Raw genomic sequence first — 15239 nt, forward strand, 5'->3', positions numbered from 1 at the left:
TGCGGTTTGTGAGATACCCTAGCCCTTTGTGCACCCCAGTTGCAAAACCATCTGATCCATTATCTGTTGATTTCTACTAGGGGATGATTTTTTTTAAATCTTAGTGTCTTTATCCTACTGTCTACTGACTATTAAGGTGATTTGCTTTTTAAACAAAAGTGTGCCTGTCCTCACTTGTCCAATTTTGTAAAATCCTGCCTGTCTCCCTGAAGCCAAAGGCAACACTGAGAGCTAATATGAGAGTTTTGTTTTGGGAACTTTGTGGTACACTGTATTCTTGTTCAGAGACCGTGTTTGCCTAATGACTTGACATTTGAGCCTGTTTTGCAGTTACTTGGCATTTTTCTCATTAAAGAAACCTTTAATATATCCAACAATCTTTGGTAAATGAGACCTCTTTTCCTTTTCTTCTCTGGATCAGACATCCCATGTTTCTTTGACACAAAGCTCTGATAAGTTTTCTACCATCAGTGTGGATCCTTGTAGTTTCTTAAAAAAAAAAAAAGGATTGGAACATATCCCCAAAGTTAATAGATGTCTAACTAATGCTGGGTGTAATAAGATTATCTCTTAGGGCTTCCCTGGTGGCGCAGTGGTTGAGAGTTTGCCTGCCGATGCAGGGGACACGGGTTCATGCCCCGGACTGGGAAGATCCCACATGCCGCGGAGCGGCTGGACCCGTGAGCCATGGCCGCTGAGCCTGTGCGTCCGGAGCCTGTGCTCCGCAACGGGAGAGGCCACAACAGTAAGAGGCCCGTGTACTGGGGGGGAAAAAAAAAAAGATTATCTCTTAACTTTGCACGTGTTATACTGCTTTAAAAATAACGCTACATGATTCTGTCTCCTCAATCTCTTGCTCTCCAAGTTGCTCTGTATTATTAATGTATTTAGCATGAGTGATCCTTTGGTCATTTTTTTTTTTTTTTAAAGAAGATGTTGGGGGTAGGAGTTTATTAATTAATTAATTTTATTTTTGCTGTGTTGGGTCTTCGCTTCTGTGTGAAGGCTTTCTCTAGTTGTGGTAAGCAGGGGCCACTCTTCATCGTGGTGCGCGGGCGCCTCTCACTATCACGGCCTCTCTTGTTGCGGAGCACAGGCTCCAGACGCACAGGCTCAGTAGTTGTGGCTCACGGGCCTAGCTGCTCTGCGGCATGTGGGATCCTCCCAGACCAGGGCTCGAACCCGTGTCCCCTGCATTAGCAGGCAGATTCTCAACCACTGCGCCACCAGGGAAGCCCCCTTTGGTCATTTTTTACTAATCTTTTTTTTTAACATCTAAATTTGCTAAACCGTACTTACATTATTCTTTGTTTATCTAGTTTTTATAGAACTCATTTATCAGTTCATATTTTATCTTGATTTCTGTATTTTCCTCTGAGAGAAACTAAATTGGAATATTATGGTTTAGTAAGTGGAATAACTTGAATCTGAGATCATAAGACTCTAATAAATGATGTTTTGGAAGAAATATTGGTAGTTGGAACTTGCTGAACCTTTGTTTCTTTCCTTTTAGGGAATCTGCTGATAAACTGAGGGTTGGGAAGGGCCCTTGCAAGTGCTTATAGCTAACAGTGAGTCCTCAATGCTTAATGATACGTTAGAGAAGAACCTAACAAAACCTGTGATAATTTCAAAAACTTGTAACTTTTCTTGTGGTTATTTACTTTCCACCTTGGTTCTTTACTTGACATTAATAACCAGAAGCAGAGAAAAATGTTCTGAATTTCATCTTTCCTTTTTCTGTTTCCTGATGGAATTTCTTAGGAGCAAGGAATTGGTCTAAAGAGAACAGGTTAGAGATATGGATAGTTTATGAAAACTTAAAGATATTCAGGGGAGAAACTATTCTCCTTTTTTTTCAGCCCCTCATCTTTCTGATTTGACTTTTTGCCAATGTTTTTCATATGCATCCAGGCGTGTTGTTAATTTTTGGGGGTTTGGGAGTAAGGCAGAGGCCTCAAGAGGAGAACACCATGGGAAATGGTTTGCAAGGAGGCCTAGCAGAGTTGCTGGAGGCATGGGGGAAGTTCTGAAACTGTTCTCCTTTTACCTAGTACCCGTCAAAGCTTGAAAGAAGGAAGTCAAAGCAGTTTCCACTTTCACAGTCCTCCTCCCTTTGCTGGGCACTGTGCTAACTGGAAGTGGCATACTGTGCAGGAGAATGTGGCTGGTGGGATGAGAAAGAGAAATAAGTTAGAGCCCAGGGTATACTCATTGTTAAAAATAGGTATCTGTTTGGAGGCTGATACCGTCTTTCATTCTGTGAAAGCATAACTAAGAATGGCATTTGCCATCATCTTAGTGCACCAAAAAGGCATTTAAAGGTTGTCAGGACTACAATAGTTTGGTTTATTTCAAAGGAAATACCTTTTTAAAAATTTAAAAGTATTATATGCTTATTTTAAGCAAGTCAGAGTTGTATATAGCATAAAATGAAAGTTGTTTCTTACCCACTTCCTTTTTAAAATTTTTCTCATTAAACTTTTTTAATGGGTCTCAAATTCTGTGACAGAGTTTTGGTCAAGTTGTTTCCATTAAAAAGTACGATTTTAAAAACTAATAAAACTGCCACGCACAAAACAAATGGTCCACAAAACATTCTCCTTTCCTTCTGAAGGTTTTACGATGCATTGTTATCATTAACCAGTCTTTTGGTATTAAACTTAAATGGCCAATTGAGACAAACAGTTCTGAGACCTTTCTTCCACCACTGATTAAGACTGGGGTGGCAGGTATTGGGGATAATATTCATTTAGCCTTCTGAGCTTTCTGGGCAGACTTGGTGACCTTGCCAGCTCCGGCTGCCTTCTTGTCCACTGCTTTGATGACACCCACAGCAACCGTCTGTCTCATGTCACGAACAGCAAAATGGCCCAGAGGAGGATAGTCAGAGAAGCTCTCAACACACATGGGTTTGCCAGGAACCATATCAATGATGGCAGCATCACCAGATTTCAAGAATTTGGGGCCATCTTCCAGCTTTTTCCCAGAACGACGATCAGTCTTCTCCTTCAGCTCAGCAAACTTGCAAGCAATGTGAGCTGTGTGATAATCCAGCACAGGTGCATATCCGCCACTGATTTGGCCTGGGTGGTTCAAGATAATCACCTGAGCTGTGAAGCCAGCTGCTTCTGTCGGTGGGTCATTTTTGCTGTCACCAGCTGCATTGCCACGATGAACATCTTTGACAGACATGTTCTTGACATTGAAGCCCACATTGTCCCCACGAAGGGCTTCACTCAAAGATTCATGGTGCATTTCAGCAGATTTCACTTCAGTTGTCATGTTGACTGGAGCAAACGTGAGCACCATGCCAGGTTTGAGAACACCAGTCTCCACTCGACCCACAGGGACAGTGCCAATACCACCAATTTTGTAGACGTCCTGGAGGGGCAAAGGCAAGGGCTTGTCAGTTGGGCAAGTTGGTGGCAGGATGCAATCCAGAGTTTCAAGCATTGTGGTTCCACTGGCATTGCCATCTTTACGGGTGACTTTCCATCCCTTGAACCACAGCATGTTAGCACTTGGCTCCAGCATGTTGTCACCATTCCAGCCAGAAATTGGCACAAATGCTACTGTGTCGGGGTTGTAGCCAATTTTCTTAATATAGGTGCTGCCTTCCTTAACAGTTTCCTCATATCTCTTCTGGCTGTAGGGTGGCTCAGTGGAATCCATTTTGTTAACAACAGTTTCAGACCCAGAGTGTAGGCCAGAAGGGCATGCTCACGGGTCTGCCCATTGTTGGAAGTACCTGCTTTAGATTCACCAACACCAGCAGCAACAATCGGGACAGCACAGTCAGCCTGGGATGTGCCTGTAATTATGTTTTTGATGAAGTCTCTGTGTCCTGGGGCATCAATGGTGTTCACATAGTACTTGCTGGTCTCGAATTTCCATAGGGAGATATCAATGGTGATACCACACTTGCGTTCAGCTTTCAGTTTGTCCAAGACCCGGGCATACTTGAAGGAGCCCTTTCCCATCTTGGCAGCCTCCTTCTCGAACTTTTCAGTGGTTCTCTTATCGATCCCACCACATTTGTAGATCAGATGGCCAGTAGTGGTGGACTTCCCCGAATCTACGTGTCCAATGACAACGATGTTGATGTGGGTCTTCTCCTTTCCCATTTTTGCATAGGTTTAGTGGTGGTTTTCACGACACATGTGTCCTGGCGGCAAACCCATTGTGGAAAAGGCCCCACTTCCTTTTTAAATACTACTTTCCAGAGATGACTACTTCCTGCTATCTAACCTTCCAGACCAGAGGGTTTTCTTTGGTTTAAAGAATCAATGCATCACTTGGGTATACTCAAGGAGTTTGATTTTTATAACCTTTCAGAGGAACTTGACTGATGTTAGGTCATTTTGCATTTCTTAGGAGGAATTAGGACACTTTGGTCGTCTTTTTTATGCTCTGAGAGTTGACAGCATATTCTCTTAGAAACCTATCCAATACATTGTAACTTCTGAGTTTTTATTTCCTTTTATAAGTGAAACAGTATTTTGGTTGTGGTGTGGTGAAAGCCCTGAAAGCTGGAGCTGCGACATGGTTACTGTTCCAGTTATCTGGTGCTTCTTAGCAAACTACTCTAAAATTTAGGGCCTTAAAGCAATTTATTATTATTTCACACAGTTGACAGGCTCATCTGGAAACTGGTGTAGCATCACTTCTTCCATATTGTAATGGTCAAAGCAGTTACCTGCCCAGATTCAAGGAGGCGGGAGTGGGGATGGGGACTGGACTGCATCTCTCAGTCAGAGGCCTAGCAGAGAGTTGGGGGCCATCTTTAATCTTCTACTGGTGGCGTGGCTGATGCCGTGGAAGTCTTGAGAGGGAGAGGTAATAATTACAGAACACCCTTCTTATTACTCATTAGTCTTCTGGGTTAAAATTTACCATGCTTATGGACATGTATACACTGCCGGGCGTGGGGTGGATGGCTGGTTGGGGGCAGCAGCGTGGCACGGGGAGATCAGCTCGGTGCTTTGTGACCGCCTGGAGGGGTGGGAGGGAGGGAGACGTGGCGGGGAGGAGATATGGGAACATGTGTATATGTGTGGCTGGTTCATTTTGTTGTAGAGCAGAAACTAGCACACCATTGTGAAGCAGTTATACTCCAATAAAGATGTTAAAAAAATTTACCATGCTTAGGCACAGCTCCAAGGTAAATTAATTTTGTTGTTGGTGGTAAAGGGGTAGAAAACATGAATAAAATTTGTTTACGGGAAAGGTTTTTAATGATGTAAGAAAGAAAATAAACTCTAGAGGAAGAACGTAAGATTTCCTAGTCCCCACTCCCCTCGAGGAAACATACGTAACTTATTCTTTTAAGAATTGCTGTACTGCTTTTTCTTACTGAGAACGGTGATAACTTGCAGAATTTAAGAAAATGGTTTTTGAAGCAGGTTGATATATTGCATGTGTCATCAAGGGAGACAGGTATGCCAGTCCCCACTTCCTCAGAGACTAAATATATAAATATATATAAATATATAAATATATATAAATATATAAATATATCCTCTTAGACATTGTAAAGTGCTTTGGGAAATGATGATGAAGTGGGTTGAAGCTAGCATGGTTCATAATTTTTCCAACTCTTTGGCTTAAAATGAGCCCCCTTGTTTATCCTTCAAGATGCGTACTTTTTAGAGACTTAATGGGAAGGTTTTTCTTTTCCTGGTTGGATTTTAAAAATGAAATTCTCCTTTTGTAATTTGTTTTGGAACTTGAACTGCCCTGCATTCTGGGGTGTGTGGAGTGTTCTCGTACCCCTCTGTATCTGTGCTTTTGCAGTTTCCTCTGTTACATATCTCTCCCATCACATACCCAGGCCCTTATTAACTACCTGTGAAACTTTTTCTCATTCCACAGTATTCATGCTGGTTTTCATTTGTTCCTCTTACAGCACTGACTTATCAAGTATACGTGTTTGCGTTCATTCTAAACTGTTTGAGCGCTGAGACCATCTCAGTCATCTTTATTGCTTATTGCTTATGCTTTCCTTAAATTTAATGTGTTGAATGAAATGTACTACTAGGTGCACAATATTCCACTAAACCTGAGGCTTAGCAGAAACTAACACTGGAGTGTTATAAAAAAGTAGAAGATGATAATATGAAGAAAGTTACTGAACACCTAATAATGGCAACTGATCTTTCTATAGCGCTATACAAACCATTTCTGCCTAAGTTTAATTGTATACTTTTGCCTTCTCTTGGAGGGTTGCAGATATTTCCTCTCGTTAACAGATGAGTAAAGAGAGTATGGAACTTGCTCAAGCTCACTCATCTAGACGGAGGTGGAGCTAGAACTCAAATCTAGTTACTTAATTGTCTGAGACAATCCTGTAATGTATGCTTGTGATTTTTATTTAGGTAGGTTCTGCTTTAAGAAGAAACAGGATCTGAAGATACAAAATGGATTGAAAGATGATAATTGAATTCTGGGCTTTACTAAAAGAATTTCTTCATTATTTCTAGCAATATATTAACCAGAGATTTAATTTGCAGCAGTTTGATTTCTGTTATCCATCGGCAATATACTGGATGTGAAAGTTCCTTTTTATATTTTGAGACTTTAAGAAGAGTAACTTTTAACTTGTGTAAAGATATTTGCCCAAGTTAACAAGTGCTAACAAAATCTCATCAGTTAGCTTCATACTCGACAGAGTTCTATTATTCTATTAGACAATCAGAGCACTACAGACATGCAAAAAATGATTTGAGTGACTATTTCTCAATTCTCTGTAGTATGGTATGTAATTAGTATCATTCTGCATGCATAAGAGAGAAGTTAATCTATTAATACACAAAGGATGGCTTAGGGAGTAGGTCGACAAACTGCTCCTCAGAGCTAAATCTAGCCAAAGAACTAAGAAATTTTTTATAAGAATCGTTTTATGTTTTAAAATCATTGCAGAAGAGAATAATGCTGTGAATATTATATGAAATTCAAATTTCAGTGTCCGTAAAGTTTCATTGGAACAGTTACCTCATTCATTTACTTAACTGTTGGCAGCTGCTTTCAAGTTCCAGTGGCAGAATTGAATAGTGACAGAGACCATGTGGTCTGAAAAGCTTAAAATATTTACAGAAAAGATTCGCCAACCTGTGCCTTAGGGCATTAGTGCTTAATTTTGTCCTGTGGAACCTCAGTTGAGAAAGGCTAAGCTTACCGATGAAGACACCTGTTCAATTGCTGCGGTAGTTAAGAGTATTTGTATTTAAGAGGAGCACTATATGTATCACAACTGTTTTGAGAATTTGATCCTTCCTTTGCTCTGGAACGATGTTCTTTGGTCACTTGCCTTTGACAGTTGCAGCCTGGATTGGGCACCCAAGTTTTATTTTATTTTAATGTCCTGAGTTTGACTAATTCATTGTATCTGACGCTTTGCAAAGCACTTTTTTTTAATGACTTACATTGAGATTTGCTTTTGAGAAGCGACTAATTGGCAGTTCCAAACTGGACAGATTGAGGCCAGGTAAAGCCTGTAGGTGCCTGTCAGGCAGCAGTGAAGTTAAAAATCACCTGCTGTCAACACTAGGGAATTTTACTACGATTTTCATTTTTTGAAAAAATGAAGGATCATTAGATTCCTGGAGTTGCAGTACTAAATGGGGAAACTGGGTAGTTTGTCTCTGTGGAATGTTCCTTTTGTTTCTGTAGCCTAATCATGAATTACTCTCTGCTGACCTCTTTCTGGCTTTGGTTAAAAATCATTTTTCTGGTAAGTTTGTTAATTAGGAAATGCAGAAATAGAACTGCTTGAGTTGTCATAAACTAGCCATGGAACTTTTAAACGGAAGAGGGCTTGAAGACTTGTCTGAAAAAACAGGGGAGGGATGTTTTTGCTGCCTTAGCGCTGGTAGTTTTGTGTTACATGAAGCTGAAGACAATTACAGATGGGGATAAGGACTGTTGAGGAGAAGGCTGTCGACTTCTTCCTTTCAACTTCTGTTTTGTACGGAACTTTTATAACTTTGATTTAGTTTTGACAAGTGAGGTTCTTCGACATCCTGTTTTCCTGTAGAAGTAGATCTTTAAACAAAAAATCAACTCCAAGGTTTGACAGAAGTCTTAAAGCATATCAGTGAATAGTGTTTTATTATTTGGGTAATCAAAATAAATTGCCTTGCAGGTTGAAGGAATTAGCTCAGATTCTACATTCCTACTGCCCTTCATCAGTAGCAGCAGATGGCCAGAGAGAGAACATTGCATTCACCCTGGGCACAGCCTTGGCAGGTTTACTACTTCAGTAGGGGCTTGCTTTTAGCCCTTGAGTATCTTATCGAAAACAGAAGATAGATAAGAATAAAACATAGGTGATTGAAACATAACCAGTGATAGTTGTACATAAGTATTAACAGAAGCAAGATGGTTTTCTTTCAGTCAAAGCTCCTTGGAGCCAGTCAGGAGAGGCTTTTTGGAAGAGGTGAGCTTTTCTGAGGAAGGGTAGACTGAGATTAATAAAGAGATTAAAAGAACAAAACCAAATTGTCATTAGGAGTGGGAGTGGGGGTCAGTCAATTAACACATACTCCACTGTTCATTTTGTGCCTGACATGGTTCTAAGCACTGGGGATACAAGTCCCTGCCCTCATGTAGCCTGTGTGAGGGTGATGCATCTTATGGGTGATAGAGTTACTTAATGCAGTAGAGGGCATAAGTGGGGGTTTGGTGGGAAATAAGAGAGGTGGGATAACCCCCCCCCAGCTTTAAAAGAGACCATGGTTAGTAATTTAAATATGATTTATGAGACAATTGGAAGGTGGTCTCATTAGGAGGCCTCTGAGGGACTATAATATATATATTTTTTAACATCTTTATTAGAGTATAATTGCTTTACAGTGGTGTGTTAGTTTCTGCTTTATAACGAAGTGAATCAGTTATACATATACATATGTCCCCGTATCTCTTCCCTCTTGCATCTCCCTCCTTCCCATCCTCCCTATCCCACCCCTCTAGGTGGTCACAAAGCTCTGAGCTGATCTCCCTGTGCTATGTGGCTGCTTCCCACTAGCTATCTATTTTACATTTGGTAGTGTGTATATGTCCATGCCACTCTCTCACTTTGTCCCAGCTTACCCTTCCCCTCCCCGTATCAAGTCCATTCTCTAGTAGGTCTGCATCTTTATTCCTGTCTTGCCCCTAGATTCTTCTGACCATTTTTTTTTCTTTTTTTAGATTCCATATATATGTGTTAGCATACGGTATTTGTTTTTCTCTTTCTGACTTACTTCACTCTGTATGACAGTCTCTAGGTCCGTCCACCTCACTACAAATAACTCAGTTTCATTCCTTTTTATGGCTGAGTAATATTCCATTGTATATATGTGCCACATCTTCTTTATCCATTCATCTGTTGATGGACATATAATGTTATAATACAGTATTTGAGAAAGAAGAATCCTTCTGTGACATACAGAGAATTGGAGTTCAGGGGTTTGACAGTAGAGGCAGACCCCTGCCCCTGGGCCCCCAAAAGTTTCATTTGGTTTTGTTTTATTTTTTTGCCTTTTTGGGAGTAAATTTCTGCCGTCAATATTCAGAGTATCAGTAGGGATAGAGAAGAGGGTAGAATTCTGCTTCTGAGAGCTCTCAGAATTTAGCATGGCCACTCGTATTTTTGATGGTTATGTCCCTGATCTGTCAGCTACAGCAGAGTTTAAAGGTATAAATTATTTCCATGGTGTGGTGGAATCTCAAGGTACAAATTACATACAGATCAGGTAAATCATTAGATACATAGACTTTTTCACTCCTCATTGAGACAGAGGTCAAAGTCTTTATTTATTAACTTCCTAGGTTCTTGAAAAAGCATGGCAGTTTTCTGTTTTGGCCTCACAGCCTGTACAAGGTCAAATCACAGTTCCTTATAGCTGCAGTTTCCTTGACCCTGTTAAGGAAATTAAATTAAATTTTGTCCCTTGAAATTCCTTCACTTTTTCTTTTGGACAGGGTATGTTTCTTAGCTTTTTTCCCTCAAAACAGTGTTCTAGCTCTCTCTACGTCCTCATGGACTAGCTCCAAATGACTTTGGCCATCTTGTGTGTACCCTGCCCCCACTCCCCATGCACATTGCCTAATTAAGATTCTTTGGTTACAAGAAACAATTCCATTAACAGTAGTTTAGTAAGGGGTAAAGTTTATTTTAAGGCCGTTCACGCATTCATTCAACAAACATTTATTGAGTCAGGCATTCTGTGTCAGGCACTATTCTAGGTATTCAAGGATACAGGGAAATCTTAGCATTAATCCAAGTGCAAACTCCATGGTATACTTAATAAACCGGGATTTAAGGAGGCTCAGAGGATCTTAATAATAGGCAAGCTTTAGGGTGTATCACAGTCAGCTGATCGCTAGGCCCTACTCCTAGAATAGGGCCAAATAATTTGCATTTCCCACAAGTTCCCTTGCTTGTGATGTGGATGCTGATGCTGCTCTGCTGGGGACCACACTTTGAAAACTTTAGTAAGCTCCTTTGAGGGATTATCTGATTGTTTCACCTCTGACGACATACAGATGTTTTCTGATTTCCTTTTGCCATCGGGGTGTCTGGTATCCATCCTTCATCTAAACAGGAATTTTTCTGGTGGGCAGTTACTCTTGAAGGGCATGATGGTAGATACAGGCCATGAGACATGTCCAGTGAAACATGTAACCAACTCTGGTGGGTTGTGTGTTGTAGTCATCTAGTTTTCTATATTTTGAGTTCTCTTCCTTTTTTCCTACCCACGCTTTCTTACTGTTTGTAAAACTTCTGATTTTCTTTATAAAGTCTGAGTCAGTTTTGGAGGTTCTTTTGGAGGGGGAGAGTATGATGTTCCAACTTTCTACAACCCTTTTCTCTCTTGAGGCTTAATACAAAGAGGAACACACATTTACCTCAGTGATTCTCCCTTTTGTCCAGATGAGTCAGACGTTCACAGCCAGAAGGATTTTTTTGGGGGGGGGGAGGGGGAGTGTAGTGGGGTGAATTATTTTTTTAACTTTTTGGAAAAAGTTGGAGGCTTATGAGGCTATTGAAGTATGTAGTGCAGATTTGAAGTAGTACTGGGGTAGTAGGAAGTAGAGTAGACAAGATAGAGTAGAAGAAACACATAGAGATGAAAAATGTGTTAATGGAAAAGAAACTTTCAGAATTAATATCCTTATTGTAGTTTTCCTAAAACATGCTGTAAAGGATGTCAAGGCAGAGGTGAAACACAGTGGTGAAATAAAACAACCAGTACAGTGGAACAGAAATGTACAGGAAGAAGCTGTTGGTGGCTTGAATGTGAATTATTTTAGGGTGATTGGAAAGATTTGTGATAGGGAAATGAAGGTACCCCATGAAGCTTGTACTTAGTGGTAGCTTTGCCAGGAATAATAAAAAAAGAGGAATAGTCATTTCTTATACTAGACTGGTTCTTTCCAGAATGCTTTTACTGTGTTATTTAATCTTCACAAATAAATTGGATGTGTGTTATTTTTCTTCACTGAGGGTGAAATTTAGTAGAAATTTAACTTGACTTGCTTAAATAAAGCCTAGGTTACTGAGTTCACGAGGCTAGACCGTAAAACCCAAATCTAGCTCATTATCTTTTTCCTTGGAAATGAGGTTCTTTTACTGTTTTCCCAGTCTTATATCTACGTAGTTATATCTACGTAGCCGGAAGCCAGTGTCATCTTTGACCCTTTATATCCCCTCTGTTTTCCATCCGTAGTTATATCTACGTAGCCGGAAGCCAGTGTCATCTTTGACCCTTTATATCCCCTCTGTTTTCCATCCGTAGTTATATCTACGTAGCCGGAAGCCAGTGTCATCTTTGACCCTTTATATCCCCTCTGTTTTCCATCCGTAGTTCACCAAATTGGTCTTCCAGCTATATTTTATATTTTTCTCTCCCTCCTTGCCATCACTGCCACACTAGGTCAGGCAGCCTCTGCCTTCTGCTTGGCCTGTTATGTCTAAATGGAGCTTCTTACTGGGTTCTGGTCTTTCCCTCATTCATTCATTTATGATCTTCGGAAAACAGACCTGTTTATGTTATTTACCCACCAAAAGAACAGGATGAGTGCTTACTCTTTAAGGTAAAATTCAAACTCCTTGTTCTGACTCCAGACTATACTGTTTTACCTAATTACCCAGTTCTATCCACATGTACTTTCCTTGAACCACATAAAACTGTTGTTGTTCCTTACTTATAATATTCTCTGAAGATCTCAAAGTCTTATAATACAGTTATGAATGGATTTCACAATGACCCTGAATCTTAAAATAGAGTTAAAATTTTCTTTGATATTCTTGCTAAGGCAAGGTCGTATATAAAAATAAAAATATAATATTTTATATAAAATTTTTATATAAAATATATAAAAATTAAAGAAAACCTCTCTGTCCAAGAGAGTTAAAATTGGAAAAAAGAGATACTTGGTACTTACAAGGATAGATTCTCAGCTATTAGGAAAAATTGGTTTCTTAGAATACTCAGGTGCTCAGGGATCTGACCAGTTAGTGTTTTAGCGTAGTTGCACATTTCCTGCTTTGGTTCCTTTCGTAGCTTAATATATTTTTTGCTTTGTTTGGGGCTTTTTGGTTAAAGATTGATTCTTTAAAGCAGGTTGAATTTGTCCCCTGGAGGACATGTGACAATGTCTGGAGATATTTTTAGCTGTTATCACTTAGTGGAGAGAGGTGTTAATGACATCAAGTGAGTAGAGGCCAAGGATGCTGCTAAACATCCTACAATATATAGGACATTCTCCAAAACAAAGGATTACCTGGAAGTGGTCCAGTTTTTGGTCTGTTCAATTCTGTACTGTACTGTTTACTTGAAGTCTTTTTTTTCTACTTGGTCCCATATACCTCCAGATCAAAACCATGTTCCTTTCCTTTTTTAACCCAGTGTGGTATCTTTATCACCTCATGCACCTGTCTTGCTTTTTCTAAACTCCTTGCCTTCTTATTTTCTCTCTTCCTGGAATGTCTTTCTGCCTCCTACTCATATACAGTTGTCCCTTGAACAACACGGGTTTGAATTGCTCAGGTCTGCTTATATGCAGATTTTTTTTCGGTAGTAAATACTGCAGTACTCCATAAGCTCTGGTTGGCTGAATCTCCAGATGCAGATGGCTGACTGTAAATTATACGGAGATTTTCGACTGCACGTAGAGTCAGTCAGTGCCCCTGACCCCACATAGTTCAGGGGTCATTTGTATTTATAATGTCGCTTAAGACATAATTTTTGTGTTCCCTTTGCATTTGGTGTTAACTTAAACTAAATCATAGTTCTTTAATTTCACATGTTCTTTGTGTACTGCATTTTCTAAACTTTTAAGTTTCTCAGAGGGTGTCCGCTCTCTGCTTTTAATCTTTTCTTCACTGTACATGTCTTTGACGGTTTTAGTACTTTTCGAAACCTGGTGGGCTTAGAAAGAAGAATATAAAAGAAGAGTTGTGAGAAGTTGATTGTGCCTGGTTCTCTTGTAGGTCAGTAATGTCTGTTTTGATGTGGCCTGAATACTTCACTTCATTTTATATGACCAGAAATGCTCCAACTTAGAATTAAGGGGTTCAGTGTGAGTTGGTTCATTCATATTACTCTATATTTAATATCTAAATGTGATCACTTACATTGGTAGGATAGTTGGGAAAAGAGGACTGGGTAAGATTGCGTCATGGGAGACCAGGTTTGGATGGAGTTCTGTAATAGGTGGGCACAAGGGGCAGCATGAGAGCAGGGGGGCACAAACTAGAGGGCAGTCAAAAGATAGCAAAGCAAGCTGCTTATTTAAGAAAATTGCCAAGGGATATTCCTGAGCTTCAAAAAAGAAGCTGGATTTTTTTAAAACTTCTGTTTCTTTCTATTGTATGGCTTGACCCTGGATTTTGAAACCTAGGTCAATAACCTTATTACTAGAATTCAGTAATAATATGGCTAAATAATCTTTCTGGCTTAATCTAGGAACTTCAACCATACTTACAACATTGCTTTTAAGGGAAAATGAGTTCTGAGGTCCAAACAATTGAATTATAAATAGATTGTACTCTAGAAGGGAACTTCTGATATATAAAATTTACATATATAATATGGTTTAGTAAATGTGTTTTGTTTCCAAGTCTTTGCTTGTGAGCAATGTAATATGTAAGAAGTAGGAAGAAAATACTAAAACCTCTAAGAATCTATTTTATTAGGCACTTGGATAAATGAGTAGATTGCATAAAAATTCCTGACTGCCAAAATAAATTATTGAGGGAAAACACTAATCTTACAACATCTCTTTTTTCTGATTATAAAAGTAATGTATGTTCAGGATAGAAAACTCAAACACACAAAAATACGGCTTTTATGGTTCTTTGCCATTTATAGTGTTCTAACCCAGTGTAAGTCCACCAGATAGAAATCAACAGACAAAATATGTTTCTGAATGTGCCATCTTTAGGGAGACATAAATTCAGGTAAAAAGCGCATATATTGATTTAATTTTAAAATGTAGTGGAGGGACATATTAGGGCATGATTATAAAATCTCAGGTCCCTGTACTCCGTAGAGGTTCTTGGAGGTGGTAACGGAGGTCCCTAGGTTGTTTTAATGCATTTTAAAGCCTAAACAAATGTGAAAAGTGACTAAAACTTTCACTGAATATTTTCTGTTTGTGAAGCAGTGTTCAAAGAATATTACATGTATTGTCTCCTTTCAGCCTTAACAACTCTGTGAGATAGGTATTAGTAATACCTATATTTTATGCATGAGGGCACAGACTTAGATCTGAGTTACTCGCCCAAGATCAGTCAGGATTGTCAGAGAAGAGTTTGACTCCAGAACTCTCTCTTAACTACTATATTAATGAGAGACTACATAGGCTAAAATGTCAGGCTTAAATTAAAAAAAAAATTTTTATTTCTTATTTCTCTTATTCTTTTATGAGGACTGGGCTGGCCTAAAATTGTATCACTTAATTATGGTTGTGCTGATCAGAAGCTTCTGCAGTTCTACATATTTTGGTCTAAAAAAGCCAAAGCCAATAAATTAGTAAAAAGAGCATTTTAGAAGGCAAGCTATTAGAAGTTTGAGGTTCACAAGAGAAATACAATAGTTCTTTGGTGAAGCATTCAGGATCTTGCTGGATCATGATATAAATGCCCATTGAATCTCCTTTCCAATTTCTGGTGATCTTCTCTAATATCAACCGTCTAAAATCCTGCTTTCTGGAAGATTGCACTGAGGGAATTACTTTGGATTCTGTGACAG

The 15239-nt window shown here is 39.4% G+C and overlaps 1 pseudogene; it reads right to left on the reverse strand.

Moving 5' to 3' along the window:
• Positions 1 to 2748: 2748 nt before the first annotated feature.
• On the reverse strand, positions 2749 to 4127 carry LOC103085093 (elongation factor 1-alpha 1 pseudogene; annotated as a pseudogene).
• Positions 4128 to 15239: the final 11112 nt, after the last annotated feature.

This window comes from Lipotes vexillifer, unplaced genomic scaffold (genome assembly GCF_000442215.2).
Source record: "Lipotes vexillifer unplaced genomic scaffold, Lipotes_vexillifer_v1.1 scaffold528, whole genome shotgun sequence".
Lineage (NCBI taxonomy): Eukaryota > Metazoa > Chordata > Mammalia > Artiodactyla > Lipotidae > Lipotes > Lipotes vexillifer.